Here is a 21,827-nt window from a genome sequence, read left to right on the forward strand (position 1 = left end):
ATTGGACCTGTTTTGTTTTGTTTTGTTTTTTTAAAGATTTATTTTGTTGATTTGAGAGGCAGAGTGACAGAGAGAGGGAGAGACAGAGAAAGAGATCTTCCATCTGCTCGTTCACTCCTCAAATAGCCACAATGACCGCACTAGACCAGGCCAAAACCAGGAGCCAGGAACTCCATCTGGGTCTCCCTTGTGAATGGCAGCGGCCCAAATACTTGGGCCATTTCCACTGCCTTTCCAGGCTCATTAGCAGAGAGCTGGGTCAGAAGTGGAGCAGCTGGGATGCTGATCCGGGATGCCTGTGCAGCAGGCAGAGACTTAACCCGCCGCACCACAGCACCAGCCCCCGACTGGGCCTTGTGAGTCTTGTGTGGACTTGGACATTGAAACTCAGCAAGAGAGGATGCTGTATTGGAAGATGTGGAGCAGAGGAGCGGCGTGATCTAATTACACTGGAACAGGATCGCCAGGGCGAGAAAAGATCGACGCAGGGAAGGGTGGCCGTGGGGAGCCCAGTGAGGAGGCTAACGGAACAACACAGGAGCAGCAATGGGGACGCCCAGAGCAGAGCGGTGGCAGGGGAAGGGTGCACAGCAGCTGGACTCTGGACGTATTTTGAAGGTTAAGCTGAAAGAATTTGCTAAAGACTGGATGTGAAAGAGGAGTTGAGGAAGAATGTGAAATCTACCTATTAATGATTGCTTTTATCACACACATAAATATTTTTCCTTGAGCAACTTGAAGGGAAGACTGCCAGGGAACAGGTTTTTTTTTTTTTTTTGGTGGGGGGTGAAGGAGAAGTAGACAGGAATGTATATCAGGAGTTTGGGGTATCATAAGTTTCCGAAGAATAGCAGGCACCCAAGTGGGCACACGGGGCAGGCAGTGGGGCATCTACGTCTGGAGTTTGGGAAGAGGTCTGAGACATGTTGTCAGCATGGATACTACTGAAGGCAACCAAGAGGGGACAAACATATCTATACACCGTTATTAGGGAATTATTAACAGCAAGGAAGCATGGTAAAGTAGACGGAGAATGGAGCTGTCGGAAAGGTGGGACAAAAGCAGGCACATGTGGTATCCTGGAAGCAAAGTCTTTCAAGGAGAGAGATAAAAACCTGGTCTAATGCATGTGGTGAGTCAAGGAGAATGAGGCCCAAGAGCTGACTGTTAAATCTACCAGCACAGGGTCAATGGCGATGCTGGGTAGACCAGATGACATATGAATAAATCCAAACAGGGAAAAGCTGCAGAGCCTGTGCTGGGAGTTGTCCTGCATATGTCGGTCACAGCATGTCTCCTGCTCTTTGTCCCCTTCTGAAACCCAGTTCTGCCCAAGCAGACAGCCTATTCCCTGCACACGGTGCTCTTGTTCAGTACCATGGGATAGGCCTGGGTCCAGGAGGCAGCCCGATGCCAGTGTCTCTCAGATTCCTGTCTGAAAGCCGCAGAGGCTGACTTCAGCAGAACCTGGAGCTGAGAGACTGCACGAGGAGAGGTTATGAGGTAGGAAGGCCGTGGTGCCCGTGAGCAGACTGAAGTCTCAGGCCAGCAGGAACATGACTCTGGTGCACCGGACCGCCTGGTAGCAGGAGAAGGGAGAAGCCCCACACAAGGCAGAGATGGAGAAAGGTGCTGAGTGTCACTCATGGTGGGGCACTAGTGTCAACATGCACAAAGTATTGCCCTGTTTCCAGAACAATCCACCAGCCCCAAACCCTCATGAGGACACCTGCCCTCGGATGTCCTAGGGATTCCTGTCCCCATATCACCTGAACATCTCTGATTGCACTAACTCAAGTGCAATGACCAGGGTCTAAGCACATAGCTGCCTCCTATCTGGCTGATGCAGAGTGACCTGGGTGCGCTATGGCCCAAGGGCCCAGCGTTACAGCCGAAGAACATAAGTAAGAACGACTGTCACACGAAGAACCAGCATCCCAGAGGTGTCTTCAGGGCACGGCAGCAGAGCACACACCTCTCCAGAGGGCTAACGGGAGAGGGGTCGGCTTCTCACTGACTACGCCCACCCCTGGCTTCACTGAGCGCATGATACAGTGATAAGAATGTGACGAGGGCTCTCTCTTTATGGTGATGGAACTGAACAATTGTTGCTGCTTTATAGATACCAAGGATCACTGAGTAAGCTCTTCCCTTGGGCTCCTGAACTTTAGCGGTAGGGTGTAGGCATTCGTTAGATATTTCATGTCGCTCGTCATTGATTGAGAGTGTTATGTCCCTTGAGGCCACTGCTGAGGTTTTTTTCATGGGGCAGGTGCTGTGGTGTAGCATGTAGGACTGCCACCTGGGACAACCGTATCCCACATCAGAGTGCCTGGTTTTAGTCCTGGCTCCTCTGTTTACACTCCACTCTCTGCTCATGCACCCTGGGAGGAAGCAGATGATGGCTCAAACGCTTGGGCTCCTGCCACCCATGTCAAGACTGGGATGGAGTTCTTAGCACCTGGTTTTGCCCTGGCCCAGCTATGGCTATTGGGGGCATCTGGGGAGTGAACCAGTGCATGGAAGATCCACCCACTGGCACCCTGCCTTTCAAATAAAAAGTCAGATATTTAATTTTTTTTTTCACATCAAATGTACAAAATCCAGAATTTGGTACCGTTACAAACACTGGGATCAATTATCAACCAGATCATCCGAGGGACCAGGAACTCTCCTAAATTACACCAGTTTGTGAAGGCTTGCCAAGATCTCGCTTTACGGCATCAAGAGAGAAGCTCTTAAGGGCCAGCATTGTGGTGCAGCGGGTTATGCAACTGCTCAGGATGCTGGCATCCCATATTGCTTCAAGTCCTGGCTGCTCCGCTTCAATCCAGCTCCCTGCTAATGCGCCAGGGAAAACAGTGAAAAATAGCCAAAGTGCTTGGGCCCCTGCCTCTCACAAGGGAGGCCATGCCATGATGGAGTTCCTGGCTCCTGGCCTCAGACTGGCCCAGATCTGGCTATTGTGGGCATTTGGGAGTGAACCAGCAAATAGAAGATCTCTCTGTCATTCCCTCTGTGTTACTCTGCCTTTGAAATAAATAAGTAAATACATAAATCTTTATTTAAAAAGATGGGGGGAGAATTCTGGAGCTGTTCCTGGACATCAAGGAAAAAAAATCTTTTTAAAGATTTTATTTATTTATTTGAGAGGTAGAGTTACAGATACTGAGAGAGAGAAACAGAGAGAAAGGTCTTCCTTCCGTTGGTTCACTCCCCAAATGGCCACTACGGTCGGCGCGCTGTGCCGATCTGAAGCCAGGAGCCAGGTGCTTCCTCCTGGTCTCCCATGCAGGTGCAGGGCCCAAGCACCTGGGCCATCCTCCACTGCCTTCCCGGGCCACAGCAGAGAGCTGGACTGGAAGAGGAGCAGCCGGGACTAGAACCCGGTGCCCATAAGGGATGGCGGCGCCACAGGCGGAGGATTAACCACGTGAGCCACGGTGCCGGCCCCATTAAGGAAACATTTTAATATTTCTACTATCGAAGTCCAGCCAATTTCCTTAAGATCAGCCGTAGCCTCTAGATCTTCATTCTGTGTTACGTAGACTGAGTTCAGACTTATTACAACGACAGTCAGCGAACACCCACTTTGTGCCAGATCACGCGTCGGTACTGGGATGCCACATGAATCAATCCTAATGCTATTCTGGTCATGGAGAGCGGCGCAGTAACTCAGCCCAGCGTGGCACAATCAGAGGCGCTGGCAAGCTCTGCACCGAAGCCACCCACCCAGGAATTACTCTGGCTTACAGCCTATTAACTTTTACCACTTCCTTAATACAAAGAGCATTTTATTACCAATTTACCCAGCGAGTTAAATTAATATTTACAAACCTCACGGAGGCTGAGACGCACAGAGAAATTTCTAGATGCGCCTTGTCCGTGCTGGACATTCCTCCTGGGCATCTGGTGGCCTCTCCGTGGTGACCAAAACTACCTGGCGCGCTTTTTAGACCTCGAATCAGCGGGAACCACTACCCGCACGAAGGACGGGAGTTAGAAGAACCAGGAAGAAACCGAGTGTTGCTTTTGCTCGTACTACTCGGCCCGACCGGACGCGGCCACGTTGGGGCGAGCTGCCTTCGGCTGCCAGGCAGCCCCCTCGCCCCGGAGGACCCCTCTCGTCCCCGCCTCAAAGTCTCAGCAGCGGCTGAGGGAGACGCCTGGCTCCACCCGGCGAGGCGCGGGCTGGGATTCTGGGTCTTCCTACCGCGTGGACTCAGCCTGAACCCCTCACCGAGACTCGGTTGCCTCGTCGTGAGGACAAACCCACCGCCCTCGGAGGCCCGTGCCGCCCCGACTGCCCAGCGCCGCGCGGGACTCCTCCAGCAGGTGCCCGCGCCTTCCCTTCTCGGCTCCATGCCCCTCTACGCCCCCTGCTGGTGGTGATGGGGAAGGACCGGGCGGCGCCGGAGGGAGGCCCAGGGAGCTGGGGGGTGCTGAGGGAGGAGCCATCGAGGGGGCAGGAGGAGGAAGAGGGAGTGGGGACGACGAGGAAGAAGAAGAAGGGGAGGAGGAGTTTGGGGGAGGAAGAGGAGGAGGAAAAGGGAAATGAGGGGGTCCTTCAAAAACGTCGCGAAAAACCGGAATCCAAAGAGAAGCTTATTCGGGTGCAGAAAATTTTGAGGTAGCCTCAAGTGCAGAGCGGCTGAGAAGGCACAAAGGAATGAGTGGATCCTCCGTGGGCACAGTGAGCGTCAGGAGGTCGGGAGGAGGCCGAAGGGATGGTTAAACCAGCCGCGCCCCCTGGAAGAACGCAGGTTTGAGTGTGGAAACGTGCAGCTGCCTCCCGGCCACTGGGCATAAAACAAGAGAAACATCTGGAAAAGCATCCAAAGCAGCGATGAGGAACTAAAGCCCACAGCGCACGTGCCCCGTCCAGCCTCTGCCATCCGTGACAAGGATTTCCACTTAAAGGCCTACCTACTGCATGGGCCATGGGTTTAACAGTTATAATTGATTAATTCTTTGTAAGGCAGGAAGAGAGAGGGAGAGACAGACAACTAGCTGTTCCATCCTCTGGTTCACTTCCCACAAGCCTAACACAGCCAGAGCTGGGCCAGGCTGAGGTTAGGAATCCAGAACTCAATCCAGGCACCCAACGTGGGTGGCCGGGACCCAAGCACTTGAGCCATGGCCTGCTGCCTCCCAGGGTGCACATTAGCTGGAAGCTGGGTCAGAAGCAGAGCTGGCACTTGGCCGCAGGCACTCTGATGCGGGATGTGGGTGTCTTAGCCTCTGAGTCAAACATCACCTCCACGTTCTGGGCTCTTCCAGGATCATTTGTTGAGAAACTAATTTGTCTTTTCCATGTTGTTCTTCCCGTTGATTTGTTTTCTTTGCCTTTCACATTTTGGGCTCTCTTGGTGCGTGCTGGGGATTGTGGCAGACATTTCTTCAGGGATAAAGGACCGCGTCTTTGGACAGGAAGAGGGGAGAAGTGTCGCAGTGGACAAAGGGCATAGAGAAGTCCAAGGCTGGTGTGTGGATTCTGCAAGTAATAAGTACGAGCACTGACCCAGTGGCCCACGCCAGCCCTCCTGGGAGGAAGAAGACGAAGCAGAAAAGACTTGCTGTGTGGAGTGCCCTAGGAGCGTGGACCCACACAGGGGCCAACAGTCTTAGGGACCAGGCTGGCTGGGCGCAGCATGGGTCTTGGCAGTCACCCTCAAGGCCGGAGGCTCAAGGCACCTGGACACCTGAGATAAGCCCAGTGACTTTTCCATGACATTGTAAATAGGGAGCAGACCCCCGGCACAACTGGCACTGAATTTCTCACCACACAAGTAAGTTATCTAGAAAAAATTCAGAATGCAGCATTCTTATATTTCATAAGCAAAACAGTCACCATTACTGCATATTACGCCTTTAAAAACGCATGAGAATCCCGTGGAGTAGGGATTGCTGTGCAGGGGTCATTTGATGACCTTTAATTCAGTGCCTCCGCCTAAATCACTGTCTGCAAGGATCCGCTGTCCCCAGATCCTTCTCTGTGTAATAAGCAGTTATGGAGTTTTCATTCTGGGATCTGGCCAGATCTTTAAGTTGAGAGCGATGGGATCCACCATACAGCACTCCTCAGCATGGTGCCCCCTTGTGGGGTGCAGAGGCCAGAGGGAGACTAATGTCAGCTCTTGCCACCAGCTGCTTCTCACCCTCACCAGCTGCCTCCCTAGGGACACAGGGGGACGTTTGAGCTGTCACTCAAGACATACCCCCAAGCCCACTTGCTCTTAGCCTTGCAGGCAAGGGAAATTCAGGTTCAATGTTATTAAAAAAAAAAAAAATGAAAGGAGCACCCATAAGAGAGTCCTTTGTGACGGTGTGGTAACCGGAACAGAACAACCTTTGATCAGTTCCCTGGGAGAGCTTAAAGCCTCTGCAGGCTGGGATGGCAGCGGGTCAACCCTGAAACCAGAGGACCTGTTCGCCAGCTCAGTGAAGCCGTCGTCCCGGAGGAAGGAAGTGGGGTCTGGTTTCCACGGGTGCTGTAGGAAAATCGGGGCTTTGTTTCTCGGGATTGCCCTCGCAGCGGTTGTAACGCGCCGGGGTTTGCCGTGGCCGGAAACGCACCTTCCCCTAGACCAGGGCTCGCTTTTCAGGCCGCTGGGTTCCGCACACCGGAGCCCCCCGCGCTCGCCTGTTGTTCCGCCCCGAGGCCGCTGGGTGGCGCTGGAGGAGCCGCGATCGCGGGCGTGGATGTGGCGTTCAGCGGCTGCGGGGAGAGCCGGGCTCCCACGTTGTCCACTGTGTGTCCCAGCGTGTCCCACGCTGTAGTGTGTGTGTGTGCCTGTGTGTGGAGTCCATGTTTTCTCTGTCTTACGTAGAGAAGGACTAAACGTGTCTTTAAGGAAAGATGGATTTATTTGGAAACTGCTGTTTCAAAGCTTTGAAGAGACACAGGATGATTGTCCGTGTTTATGGGATGTGCCGTGATAACTGGGCACACGTGCACAAGGGGTCATTAGCATGCCCAACTCCAGCATCGCTGATCATTTCTGGAAAACGCTATTTTTGTGAGTCTGGAAAAGACCATCTGAGTGGACAGCATGTACCTGTAACCTAGCGCACAGCAGCGTCTGGGCAGGTCGCCTGGCTGGACCCTCCAGACTGGCGGCTCCTCAGCCCTCCCTGTGGGAAAGCACACAGTGCAACGGTGGAATTATGAGTGCCCTTCCTTTCTGGGTGACCCGTGCCCCTGCACACTCCCCTGCCCCCAGCATCTCACGGGCGCCCTCTGCATTTTGGGTCCCAGGCTCACCTCCCTGCCGCCTCTCCAGGGACCAGGCCTTAGGGGTCATCCCCTCCCCTCAGCTGCTCTCTTGATAAACTTGTTGAGTAACCTTCATCTTACAAACCAAAATGTCCTAGAAACCAGAACCCCCTACCCAGCCTCTACTTCCCTTGTGGCTCCTAGTTAGCCTTCCTCTCCCCCACTTCTGCACAGACTTTACCTGTGAGTACTGACTCTGCCTGCTCCAACCCAGCCCCACAGCTCCCCTGACACCCACTGCCCGTGAACCCCAACCCAGATGCTCCCGACCCCCGGCCCGACCTCTTCCTACCTGGGCTCCCTGGCTTGCCTCCTGGTCCCCACGCTTCCTTGGTTCCACAGAGCCCACAGAGGCCCCAACCATAGCACAGGGTAAAGGATTTAGACCCACTCATTTGTCCCAAGTCAGAGCAACCTTGACCAAGGGGCCCAAATACTGAGTAGGTCCCTGAGATCACAGGAGACAAGCTGGGCTGATGGGAGGGTGTGAGTATTCCGTGCTGGGCAAGCACTGGGCACCCGGTCTCACAGACTCGTATCGTCATGAGCGGCAGGGGCCGGCCAAGGGCCACTGCCTAGGGAGAGTCGCCAGCTTTCCTCCCTGGAGTTAGCTGTTGGCTGCATAGCAAACCATGAAGTAGCAGATCATCAGATATTCAATTTGCATGGTGCTATGGTTTGCATGTTCTGCCCAGAACTCATGTGGTAATTTAATTCCCGTCGTGAGATGTTAGGAGTTGGGATCAGATGGGATGTTTATCAGGTGACCGGGCCAGGAGGGCTCTGGATTAATCCGCCTGTGGATTAGTGAGCTCATGGCTTTGCAAGAAAGTGCCGTTGTTATTGCTGTGTCTCATCACCGATGCCCTGCACTGCCTCGGGGCTCTGCAGAGCCTTGCCAGATGTGCACGGGTGCCAACGCTATGCTCATGGACTTCTCAGCCCCCAGAACTGTGGGACAGGTGCACCTCTGTTCTTCAGAAATACCCAGTCAGTGGTATTCCGTTACAGCAACAGAGAAAGGGCCAAGGCAGATAGGAAGCCGGAGGTGGAGGGGGCCATCTCCGCAGCACAGCTCCGCTCAAGATGGGAGGACCCGCGTGCAGATGGAGCACTCCCAGGCCTGGAACCCTGGAGTTGACTGTTGGCCAGGGATACAAGCTGGGACAAAGGGCCAGAGGCCTGCTTCCTGTCCCCACAGGCTTCCCCACGGCTGCCTGGCCCTTCTCACAGCCTCCGGGCTGCATGTCCGACCGTGGCAATCCCAAGAGACAGGAAGTGGGAACTGTCGATCTCTCAGGGCCTCCTCCAGTGTTGTGTCCACCGTATTCTGTTGGCTACAGGGTCAGAGAGTTCAAGTTTAAGAGGAGGGGACAGAGACCCCATCTCTTGATACAAAAGTGTCTAAGAAACCGGAGCAAACTGCCACACCTAGAACTCTGCCTTTGTTCTCTTCTCTTCCTTATCCTCCTGTTACTCTTTTTATTTTCTTAAAAGATTTATTTATATGAAAGTCAAAGTTTCACAGAGAGAGAAGGAGAGGCAGAGAGAGAGAGAGAGAGAGAGAGAGAGGTCTTCCATCTGCTGGTTCACTCCCCAATTGGCTGCATCAGCCGGAGCTGTGCTGATCCAAAGCCAGGAGCCAGGAGCCTCCTCCAGGTCTCCCATGCAGGTGCAGGGGCCCAAGGACTTGGGCGATCTTCTGCTGCTTTCCCAGGCCATTGACAGAGAGCTAGATCAGAAGTGGAGCAGCCGAGACTCGAACTGGCATCCATATAGGATGCCAGCACTGCAGGCAGCGACTTTACCTGCTACGCCACAACGCCGGCCCCTCCTTGTTTCTCTTGCAGGTGGGGGCCAGGTGGGGCAGTCATAGAGTTGAGCTCAGAAGGTTCTGACCGTGGCCTTATCCTCTCCTTTTTCCTCCACCACAACTCTGGATGGGGCTGAGCTTGCGGAGGAGAGCGAGGCTGGCAGGAATGTGATTCGCTGCCCCTGCCAGCAGGTGCAGAGGAGGGGGTCTGAGTTCTGAGGACTTTCCAGCAGGCCTGCACATCCACTGGGGCGAGAGAGTTATCTGAGTGAAGGAGGCGAGCGGGAATGATGGTCAGAGCGCTGGATGATGCTCAGAGCGCTGGGCTCGTGAGTCGGTATTCCTGAGACCTCCTGGCCTACAACAGCCAGGTTTCCAAGCACAGGGCAGAACCCCTGCCCGCTGTTATCGTCACGTCATGCACTGTTATTACTGGAGTGACAGGAAACCTTTTCTTCGGGGTCCTTTCATTGTGTTTCAGAAGCCATAGAAATTCATAGTCAGGAGGCCCAGCCAATCCAGCTGGTTGTCCCCTGAGGTTGGGGACAAGGAACTGAGACGGGCCAATTAAGGTGGACACCTGTGCAGCAGGTCTTTAATTGAAGCCACTAATTTACCTTCTAAACTCTGCCAAGCAAGTCTCGGGAGTGACAACCGGCTCACGCCAGACCCAGTCCAATGCTGAGCCCACGACCTTGGGTGACATTGTGCCCCCCACGGCTGTTCTATGAAGTAGAGAGTGATGGCAGGTCAGGGGGTTGAGCCCTGTGATGACAAAGGTGAGAAAGGACACACACATCCCGAGCACAGGGACCTGCGACGTGAGGACCAGAGTGGCCTTAGTACTCCAGTTAGGTACATTTTTCTGATATAATCTTCCTTTTGCAAGTATTAAATACATTTCCTTGAAACGTTCACACACTCACACACACACACACACGTGCTCTGACCCTATCAGGAACTCAGCATAGCCTTCGCCCAGCAAGAATTTATAAAGTTGAGTGAATAAGGTGAACGTTGACAAGGAAACCGTTTCCACTGGAGGGAGGGGGAGTGCAAAATGTCACCAGAAGTCAGTTTGGGACTCAGAAATGACTCCTTCCGGGATCCCATCTGTCTCTGTCAAAAACTCTCCTCCTGACCTTGCAAAAGCGCGGTCAAGGCTCTGGCTTGGCTTCCCTGGAATGCTCTCAGTTGGGAGGATTTGGGAAACTTCATGGGATCTTTCAACCAGACCATGATGGATGGGTAAGATTTAGCTAAACGATGGCAAGGAAAGGTGGGTTGCTGGGGGCAGAAATGTGGTAGCCCGAGGAGGAAGGACGCCGTGGGCATGGCCCTGTCGCTGGCAAGAGAGGGGCACACACTTTGGGGTCCTGGGTTCAGCTTTTGGCCTCATTTAAAAAATTCAGGCTATGTGTTTTTAAAAGTTTATTTATTTGAAAGACAAACAGAGAAATATACACAGAGAGAGAGAGAGCAATTTCCCATCTGCTGGTTCATACTGCAAATGCCCATAACAGCTGGGGCTGGGCCAGGCCAAACCCAGGAACCTGGAACTCCATCTGGGTCTCCCACACGAGTGGCAGGAACCCAACTACTTGAGCCATCACCACTGCCTCCCAGGCTGACCATTTGCAGGCAGCTGGAATCTGGAGCAGATCTGGAGTTGAACCAGGCACTCTGGTATGGGAAGCAGGCGTTCCAAGTGATGTCTTAACTCCTGCTCTAAATGCCCACCCCATGGGCCCCATTTTTAAGACCTTTGCTAAGATTGTCAATATTAGGGGCTATGCTGTGCTGTAGCGGGTAAAGCTACCATCTACAGCACTGGCATCTCACATAGGTGCTGGTTCGTGTCTTGGCTGCTCCATTTCCAGACCAGCTCCCTGCTAATGCATCTGGGAAATCAGCAGAAGGTAACCCAAGCCTTGGGCCCCTGCATGCACATGGGAGACCCAGAAGTTCCTGGCTCCTGGCTTCGGGTCAGTCCAGCCCTGTCCATTGTGGCCATTTGAGCAGTGAACCAGCAGATGGAAACTTCTCTCTGTCTCTCCCTCTGTCTTTCTGTAACTCTGTCTTTCAAATACATAAATCATTAAAACAAACAAGAAATTTATCAATATCTAAAAAGTTGTGAGCATTAAGTGAAATGATGTATAGAAGGCAGCTGCTTGTTTGTATGGTGAGACACATTCTCCATGACTAAGCGTTTGGTGGACAGCAGACTTGTCTGGTGGGAGCGCTGGCCTTCCGTTGTGGGGGAGAGGGAGACCTGCTTCAAAGGTAGTGGCCTGTGATGGTGGAGTCGCCAGAATGGTGGTGCTAGGAGATTTTGGACATACCACCTTGCAAGTGAAACCTGAAGCCCAGCAAACTGAGGCAGGTTAATAAGGGAACACTGTATTCATATCATCGGAATATCAGGCCGTCTCGAGAACACAAGTCATACACGTCTTTGCACATCCCTGCGAAAGCCAGCACAGAATCTTGGTGCTCATTCACAATTTTTTGAATGGGGGTGGGAGTGTGTGTGAGCTCACTAAAGAAGTGTGTTAAGCATAGCAATGGTTTAGTATTCTTCACGGCGGCTAACGCGACGGAAACCCACCTTGCATTGTTGAGGTGCAGAAGAGTGAGGCAGCTGAGGCAGGTGGCTTCGCGAGATGGCTCCACAAAGAGCTCTCGGATGCTATTTCCCTTTGTCCTTGGCACACCCAGGACAGGAGAAGCCAAAAGAGAAAGAAACCAGTCAAAAGTGGGTGCTAGCCAAAGCTTGGTTAAACAGGCAAACGTGATTCTAGTGGACGAATAAATGAGCATGAACTGATAGGAAAGTGATTTTGCAATTTGTTTTTTTTTTAATAAATTTATTTATTTTACTTGAAAGAGTTACAGAGAGAGGAGAGGCAGAGAGAGAGAGAGAGAGAGAAAGAGAGAGAGAAAGAGGTCTTCCATCCGATGGTTCACTCCTCAATTGGCTGCAATGGCCAGAGCTGCGCCGATCGGAAGCCAGGAGCCAGGCGCTTCTTCTGGGTTTCCCACGCTGGTGCAGGGGCCCAAGGAATTGGGCCATCTTTTACTGCTTTCCCAGGCCATAGCAGAGAGCTGGATCGGAAGTGGAGCAGCTGGGACTCAAACCGGCACCCATATGGGCTGCTGGTACTTCAGGCCAGGGCTTTAATCCACCGGCCCCAGGCAATTTGTTTTAAAGATCTATTTATTTATTTAAAAGGTGGAGTTACAGAGAGGCAGAGGCAGAGAGAGAGAAAGAGAGAGAGAGAGAGAGAGAGTCTTCCATCTGCTGGTTCACTCCCCAAATGACTGAGATGGCTGGAGCTGAGCCAGTCAGAAGCCAGGAGCCAGGAGCTTCTTCTGGGTCTCCCACATGGGTGCAGGGGCCCAAGAACATGGGCCATCTTCCACTGTTTCTCAGGCCATCAGCAGGGAGCTGGATCAGAGCGGAGTAGCCAGAACTCAAACTGGCGCCCATATGGGATGCTGGTGTTGCAGGCAGTGGTTTAACCCACTCCACCATAGCACTGGCCCCGTTGATTTGTTCTTAAAGATGGATGATCTTTGAGTCAATTATTTCACACAAGTAGATTATATATATATATATTAAAAATATTTATTTATTTGTTTATTTGAAAGGCAGAATGAGAGAAGAGAGAGAGAGAGAGATACCTTCCATCTGTTGATTCACTCCCTGAATGACCACAATGGCCAGGTGGTCTAGGCTGAGGCCAGGAGCCAGGAACTCCATCCTGGTCTTCCACAAGGGTGCAGGAGCCCAAGTACTGGAGCCATGTTCCTCTGCTTTCCTGGGCACGTAAGCAGGGAGCAGCCAGGTCTCCACCAGGCATTTGTGTGGGATGCCAGTGTTGCAAGTGGTGGCTTAGCTCCACTGGGCCACAACGCTGGCCCCAGTTTTATGTTATTTCATAGCTGAACAGATTTAAACATTGTTTTTTTATATTTGCTCAGATGTAGCAAGGTTTTTTTTTCCTTAGATCTTCTGTGCTTTACATAATGCTTAGAAACAGCTTTCTTAATTACTCTAAAGGGCTCATGATTTTGTCACGTGCAGTTCTGCTTCGCTGTGGACCTTGGCGGTGTATCCCGTGTGTATGGGGGGGGGCGGGGTGGGGCGGGGCAGGAGACCTGCTCTTGTACCTAGTAAAGGGTTCTTCAAGAGTTCATGGGAAATTGAAAGACAGGTTTATTTTGGTGCCACATTTTGATGTCCATGCATCCTGGGGTCTCCAAAACGTTCATGGGTATGTCTGTTACGAACACACTGTGCGGACTTTTTTTTTTTTTTGCACCAAGATAAACAGTCTTTAATTCCATATTCCGTGAACTTCTTGAAGTTCCTCACACAGTCTGAGCAGTTGTGCAAAGGCGAGTTAGGAGGGGCCGGTCCCAGGTCAGACTTCTCTGCGTAGGCCTGGGCTGGTTCTTTCCCCCATTGTGTCCTTGTCCTCATGCGTGAAATGCGAATAAGACTAGAACCCACCCCTGAAGTGTGAGGCAGGAAGTAAGGAAGCGATCCACACTGGCGCCTACAACTGTGCCCAGCCCAGAGTACACACTTGCAAACCTTAAACAGCTGATCGGCCGCGTGCTTATCTCCTAGGTCCTCCTGTTCGAGGCGGGGTCCCTGCCCAGCGCGCGGCAGAGGGGAGCCGGGCTGCCGGCGCGGAGACGCAGCTGGCAGCTCCGGGGACCGCAGGGCGGCTGCGCGCTCCAGGCGCTGGGAGTCGCTGTTGCCCCGGGTGGAAGCCAGCCGCTTATCCGAGAGCGAGCTCGGGGCTGGCCGCCCGGGGAGCGAGCGGCAGGCTGCTCAGGCCTGCGTGTGGCTCCCGCGCAGGTGTGTCGGAGCTGAGCCCGGAGCTGCGGCGCCCAGGCCAAGGCCGGTGCGGTGTTCGCACAGGGCGCCCTGCCTGGCCCGCTGCCGGATCCCCTCTGGTGTGCAGTGGGTCTGCTGCCGGGGTCAGGGCTTTGTCCACCTGTCCTCCCCTGACGTTGCGGCTTCCGTGCACAGCCCGCAGTGCTTCTTGGCCTTCGCAGTCGTCACCGCTTTCCTTCTTCCCCGCCTTTGGATGGGAAAGGACACCACCGGCCCGGAAGCCACGTGGGATGGAAAGCCTCACCCCAGGGGGTCCTGACCCAGTGTTACCTTCCTTTCTCATTCCAGTTCCCATGGCTAGCTAGCACACTACGCAGAAACCAAGGGCTTTGGGCAGTCCCGCCTCCCCCAGGGCCTTTGCACCAGCCCACGGGTGCCCGGCTCGCCTCTGCCAAACTCCATGCTCCTCACTGTGCGTCCCCACCCCCACCCCCCACTGGCCGTTGTCCATCTTCGCCGAAGGCCCCAGCCCGCCTGCTTTAGTGTGCCCTGAGCAGACACACTGATGTGTTAGGGCCGGCAGGAGTCCACGTGTCTTTCCCGGGGCACGGAGTAGGTCCTTCACATGTGCGTTAGGTTGCACTTGGCCCTCTCAGCGCCTGGTCTTTTCCATCACCTCTTCTCCCCGCTCCCCCGAGCTAAACCTTCTTTACAGCCTGCCCTTAGGCAGGTAGGCTTCCAGGCTGTCTTTGCTTCCTCTGCAACCTGTAGAATGATCATGATTGTCTGTCATGGTGATTTGATAATTCACTTTTATTTTTAAACATTTAAATTATTTATTTATTGGAAAGGTAGAATGGCAGAGAGAGAGAGAGAGAGAGAGAGAGAGAGAGAGAAACTTTGTGCTGGTTGCCACCTCAAATGGCCATACAGGCAGAACTGGGCCAGGCTGAAGTCAGGAGCCAGGTTTTCCATCTGGGTCTCCCATGTGGGTGGCAGGGTCCAAGGAGGGGCCGACGCCCTTGGACCATCTTCTGCTGCCTTCCCAGGCACAGTGGCAGGGAGCCGGGCAAGAAGCAGAGCAGCTGGGACTTGAACCTGCACTTCCACAGGGGGTGCTAGTGTTGCAAGCAGAGGCTCAACCCACTGTGCCACATCTCTGGCCTCTTGATCATGATTGAGTTACTTGTCTGTTCCATTTTTTGGACTTTGAGATCCCATGTCTTTTTCATCATCATATTAAGATATACCTTATTATCTTATTGATTTTTGAATCTCCTCGACCGAATGTAGTACCTGACTTTGGACCCCTTGTTTTTCTTTCTTCCTTTTTTTTTTTTCGTTAAATATTTATTTATGTATTTGAAACACAGAGTTACAGAGAGAGAGAGAGAGAGAGAGAGAGAGGTCTTCCGTCCTCTGATTTACTCCCCAGATGGCCATGCCCGAGCTGGGCCGGGCCGATCTGAAGCCAGGAGCTTCTTCCAGGTCTCCCACACAGGTGCAGGGGCCTAAGCACTTGGGCCATTTTCCAGTGCTTTCCCAGGCCATGGCAGAGCTGGATCAGAAGTGGAGTTCCTGGGACTGGAACTGGCGTGCACATATGGGATGCTGACACTGCAGGCGGCAGCTTTGCTTGCTGCACCACAACTCTGGTCCCTTCCTCCCCCATTGTCTATCTCCAGAATATTTCATTTCTTAAACATTTAAAAAATTTATGTTAAAACATATTTATTTGATAGAGAGAGACAGTCACTGATAAAGAGAGCTTCCATCCACTGGTTCACTCCCCAAATGGCCACCGTGGCTAGGGATGAGTGAGGGCTGCAGACAGGAGCCAGGAGTGCATTTCAGATCTCCCATGCTGAGCATCAGGGACCCAATTACTGGAGCCATTGCTGCTGCCTCCCGGGGCCCACATTAGCAGGACCTGGAACTTAGAGTGGAGCCGGGACTCACATCCAGGCACTCCGTGCTCGGCTGGTCTGAACCGTCAGGCCAAATGTCTGCCCCATCTTCCACTAATGACGCCGCATACTGCCCCTGCCTCCCCCAGCCTGTTCTTAGATGTAGGCTCCTGTCTTCAGACCTCTGGTTAGAAGTGCCGAACTCACAGGGTTCTCCAGCTGTTTCTGTTTGTTTCCAGGGCACACCCCCTGCTGATCCCAGGGATCTTGTCCAGCTCTGGAACATGACTAGAAGAACTGTGTAAGGACGAGTAGGTGGTGAACAGGGCTAGAAGCCCGTCCCATGTTCAGTGCCCCAAACAGGTACCTGTGATGGATCCCCAAATGGCCCCTGCATGCCCATCCAATGGTGCTCTCTCCTGGCAGACAAAACAAGATGGTGTTACAGAAAATGGTGGTGAAGAGATAGCCTTGGTTCTTTGTCTCGCAAAAAGAAATTATCAAGCGGACACAACAGTGATACTATTGTAGGATTTATTCAAGTTGGAAACCTCTTGCCAGAGCAGCAAAGAGGGGGATTCCAAGGGAGGAAAACTGGAAGGGCTGGTGGTAATGAGGTAGTTAAGTACAATCTTGGGGGCCAAACTGTCAATCAATGAGGTGGGAAGAAACTCAACAAAAGACCCAATTTACAATTCTGTCCGGCTTGGGCTGCTCATGATAAAAGACCATGCAGAAGCTGGTGCTGTGGCTCACTAGGCTAATCCTCTGCCTGCGGCGCCAGTACTCCGGGTTCTAGTCCTGGTTGGGGTGCCAGTTCTGTCCTGGTTGCTCCTCTTCCAGTCCAGCTCTCTGCTGTAGCCCAGGAAGGCAGTGGAGGATGGTCCAAGTGCTTGGGCCCTGTACCCTCATGGGAGACCAGGAGAAGCACCTGGCTCCTGCCATCGGATCAGTGCGGTGTGTTGGCCGCAGCGGCCATTGAGGGGGGTGAACCAACGGAAAAGGAAGACCTTTCTCTCTGTCTCTCTCTCACTGTCTACTCTGCCTGTCAAAAAACAAACAAACAAACAAACATACAAAAAAACCAAAAACATGCAGAGGGCCAGGGCTTTGCTATTCTCATGGTAAATTTGTAAATTTAGAGATTCTTTTTTTCTTTTTTTAAACAGGCAGAGTTAGACAGTGAGAGAGACAGAGAGAGAGGTCCGTTGGTTCACCCCCGAAATGGCCGCCACGGCTGGCATGCTGCGCTGATCCAAAGCCAGGAACCAGGTGCTTCCTTCTGGTCTCCCATGCGGGTGCAGGGCCCAAGCACTTGGGTCACCCTCCACTGCCTTCCTAGGAGCAACCGGGACAGAACCGGCGCCCCAAACAGGAGTAGAACCTGGGGTGCCGGCGCCGCAGGCAGAGGATTAGCCTAGTGAGCTGCCTTGCCGGCGATTCTTAAGGAAGCTAAAGATAACCAATTTTGTGGGGGGAGCAGGCACCTGGAAATTCCAAATTTCTACCAGGGAACCACCCTGACTGCCTGTTGGCCAATTAACTCCTCACAGTGGGAGAGTTCCTGTAACAGAAGAGAGGCACGGCTGGGTGGGTGGTACGGTTTCCTTAGACTGATTTTAATATCAGCCTAAGGATTCCACTGAAAATAAGTGAGAAAATGGGAGAGTGCATTTCAAATCCTTCCTGAACTTAGACAGTAATCTCAATTCTAATCGGTAACGAAGAAGAATGGCCTGTGTCAGATCCGCTGAAGCTAGTCCAGGAGCAGGAAGCCCTCTGACCCATCTGGAAGCGGCAAAGTAGGAAGCAGGAAGTGGAAGTGGAAAGAGGAGGGAAGTGGGGCGTGTAAGCTTCTGTGGCAGAAGCGCTGCACACGGAACAAACCTCGCCTGAGTGTCAGTCACTCTTGGTGCAAGGTGGACTTGAAGGCTTACCTACAGGCCCCTTGGGACTTGTGCCTTGAAACGCCATCCACTTTCAGATCTTCGCAGCCAGCATGGACAGCTCCAGTTCAGGGGACTGTGCCATCCCGCGCAGGCAGCCATTCTGATTCACACAATGCCAGAACATTCTACACCACTCCTGCTGTGTGCTATTACAGCTTCTAATTATGGTTCTCATTTGGATCAAACTGCCAGGCTCCGTTATCACTTTTATGGCCTTGAATCTGAGTACACCCATATCTTTAAATTCAGTGCTTTATGAGAATTCTCCATTTGCTATGAAACTCAAATACCATTTAAAAGATGGCAAAACAAAGCAGTCAGTACTTGACGCTAACTGCAGGGCTTGCTACCTGATAACCCACAAAACTTCTCCAGACTGGGGATCTGTTGTATTTGTTTGCCAATAAAGGGCTTTGTTTTGAATTTCATGTGGGTTTTGAAATTTTAAAATGTGGGTATTTCCTTAAAACTCAGGACTCCTGGTTTGTCTTCAAAAATTGGGAAATCTTATATGACTGGATCCCACAGCCTGAAGATCAACAATTAGCAGGTGCTGAGTAGTTACTGCCCCTTTAAGACAGGCCGGCTCATCTCCAGTTTACAGGTTCTGCCAGTTTTATTGTCTAATGGAGCCTGTTCATTCATTTATGTAACTGGCCTGTTGTTTATCATCAGGAGATTTTTATGAAGCCAGTAATTCTCTAGCTATTTTTCTATAGGCAAAATGTCCTTATGCAAATGCTTCATTTAATCGTGGATAAGAGGACATAGATTAAGGAAAAAATAAAGGCGAAACTCTGCAAAAATTAAAATTAAATCAGTAACAGGAATTCCCTTCCAAAGCTGCATGTCTGTTAATTCACTAGTGCTATATTTTTGCTGTCTCTCCTATGTTTTAGAATTCTAGTGATACCTTTGAATATGAATTTTTACTGAATTATAATAGTCCTGTTGACAAATCTGGAGGGTTGGAGTTAGAAGGAATTTCCAAATTTGAAGACAAGAAATTGGGCATAGTCTTTTGAAAATTCTATATTTATGGCCAAGAACTATGTTTTTATGGTCATATTGAAATGTATTGTGCTTTTGTGAACCGAGATAGCACTAGAGTTATGCTAGAGCCAAAATTCTCCGTGTAGCACTTTCTCCTTCCTAAGGTGCTTTGGAAAGGAGCAGGTGTAATAAAGACATTTCAAAAGTCTTAGTTATTCATGGCCTTGCTCCCAGCCAAGGATCCAAGAGACCCTGAAATTTCACATCAGCCGTTTGGAATATGAACCTTGAATCTCCCTCTTGCCTTGGAGAACAGTAGTTCTGCTCTCTTGTGCTGCTTCCAGGCGAGGACGGAGCTGAAATACTACCTGGGGGTTGTGGCATTTGCTTGGGGGCTGCCTGAGGCGGCCAGGGCAGAGGAATAAACATGTATGAAGTAGGCGTGGCTCTCAGAGACTGTGGGAAGAATTCTAATGAGATGTCTTTTTCTCATTCACTGGGTGGGAGTTCAAGGAGGCCTTTTGCCAAGTCTTTTTCCATTGCTTCCCATTGGCTCAAGAGACAGGCAGGGTAGGAGTTTATTAAAACCTAGTGAACCATCAAGGGTTGGTACATGAGATGTCGACAGGACGGAATGTAGTGCAACACACTTGAATGTAAAACATGAAGACCAGGGCTTCTGGGGTCTCCCCACTGCCACATACACAGAGTCGTCTCAGAGGAACCATCTGATGCCTGTAGGGTCGGAGCAGCTATGATGAAACTCAGACTCTGGGTCAGTCCTTAACAAGTACTCTGCTCCCGTTTGCCCTCAGGGAGTAGGTCTCACACACACACACACACACACACACAGCACCCCTCTCCCCGTCCCTGCACAACTGCTCCTTAGTGAAGGCCTCTGGGTGACCTGAAGAGGACCTCAATAATAATCACTTCCTTTGCTCCAGGTGCTGCTCCACACACTTGGCACGTGTGGGCTCCCATTTGGGCCTCACCCCAACACGATGAAGTGGGTGCTATTTAATTTGTCATCTATGGATGAGAAACTCCCAGGCACAGAGAGGCTAGGTATCCTGGCCTTGGTCACATAGATCTGCAGTGGAGGATTCAGGGTGCTACACTTGGCATTGGCTCCAGAGCCTGGAACCCCTAATGGGTGGCAGGAATGGCAAAGCTTGGATGAAGGGCAGTGGACAGGTGCGCCAGGCCCGAGGCAGCTAATAGGAATGAGGCTGGGCTCACGGAGTGAGGCTGCATGGTTAGTAGAGGTCCTGCTTGCCAACCCTGGAGCACACTTGGGGAGGAATCCCACAAACATAGGTTGAGTAGGTGTTCAGTCTCCCGCTCAGGTGAACTGGCTACTTGTGTCCTGTGAGCATTTTTCTGTAGGAGGGTCATTGCCTGTCTCAACCATAATTTGTCTACGGTCTGTTTCCCTTACCCCAAAGGCAGTGCTTTTGTTTGTGTTATCTACTGCCATAGCCTCAACACACAGAAAGTGCCTAGCACATACTGGATGCTCAGCACACTTTTGCTGAAGGAAGGCACGCTGATTCTTTGTCATTTTCTTGCATATTATGTCTTGATTTTCTTGTGTTCAAAGTTTACCTTTTTATGTAGCCGAATGATCATTTTCTGCACAGTTTTCATTTTAAAAAGGAATTCTTTTAAAAGATTTATTTATTTGTTACTTGAGAGTCAGAGTTACACAGAGAGAGGAGATAGAGAGAGAGACAGAGAGAGAGAGAGAGAGAAAGAGAGGTCTTCCATCCTATGGTTCACTCCCCAGTTGGCCACAACGGCTGCAACTGTGCCAATCTGAAGCCAGGAGCCAGGAGCTTCTTCTGGGTCTCCCACGCAGGTGTGCAGGGGCCCAAGGACTTGGGCCATGTTCTACTGCTATCCCAGGGCATAGCAGAGAGCTGGATCAGAAGTGGAGCAGCGGCCAGCGCCGTGGCTTAACAGGCTAATCCTCCGCCTAGCGGCGCCGGCACACTGGGTTCTAGTCCCGGTTGGGGCGCCGGATTCTATCCCGGTTGCCCCTCTTCCAGGCCAGCTCTCTGCTGTGGCCTGGGAAGGCAGTGGAGGATGGCCCAAGTCCTTGGGCCCTGCACCCGCATGGGAGACCAGGAGAAGCATCAGGCTCCTGGCTTCAGATCAGCGAGATGCGCCGGCCGCAGCGGCCATTGGAGGGTGAACCAACGGCAAAAAGGAAGACCTTTCTGTCTGTCTCTCTCTCTCACTATCCACTCTGCCGGTCAAAAAAAAAAAAAAAAAAAAAGTGGAGCAGCTGGGACTAGAATCAGTGTCCATTATAAGATGCCGGTGCTTCAGGCCAGCATTTTAACCTGTGCCACAGCGCCAGCCCCTAAAAAAGAATTTTTTAAAAGGTTTTTTATTTATTCATTTGAAAGGTAGAGTTACAGACAGTGAGAAGGAGAGAGAGAGAAAGGTCTTCCTTCCGTTGGTTCACTCCACAGATGGCCACAATGGCCAGAGCTGTGCCGATCTGAAGCCAGGAGCCAGGGGCTTCTTCTGGTCTCCCATGTGGGTCCAGGAACCCACGCACTTGGGCCATCTTCTGCTGCTTTCCCAGGCCATAGAAGAGAGCTGGATTGGAAGAGGAGTAGCCGGGACTAGAACTGGCACCCATATGGGATGCTGGCGTTGCAGGCGGAGGATTAACCTAGTGCGCCATAGCGCTGGCTGGCCCCTAAAAAAAGAATTTTCAAAGTCCTTTCCTAGTCATAGATCATATAAATACTTAAATTTTAAAAGTTTTTTTACTTGAAATGGAGAGAGATCTTCTATCCAGTGGTTCACTCCCATGTCTCCCGCATGGGTGTGGGGCCCCGAGTACCCGGGCCATCTCCACTGCATTCTCAGGTCCATTAGCAGAGAGCTGGATTGGAAGCAGAGTAGCCAGCATTCCAACTGGCGTTCTGATATGTGATGCCAGTGGCTAACCCACTGTACCACAGTACCACAATGCTGGTCTTTATTTTTCTTATTGTAACCTTTTTTTCTTTTTTTTTTT

At 51.8% G+C, this 21,827-nt stretch overlaps 1 protein-coding gene across 1 annotated transcript in view; it reads left to right on the plus strand.

Annotated features, from left to right (window-relative positions):
- The window catches only part of LOC133775053 (uncharacterized), a 68,034-nt gene that overhangs the window by 28,982 nt on the left and 17,225 nt on the right, over positions 1-21,827 (plus strand). The window lies entirely within an intron of this gene.

This window comes from Lepus europaeus, chromosome 16 (genome assembly GCF_033115175.1).
Source record: "Lepus europaeus isolate LE1 chromosome 16, mLepTim1.pri, whole genome shotgun sequence".
NCBI classification, from domain to species: Eukaryota; Metazoa; Chordata; class Mammalia; order Lagomorpha; family Leporidae; genus Lepus; species Lepus europaeus.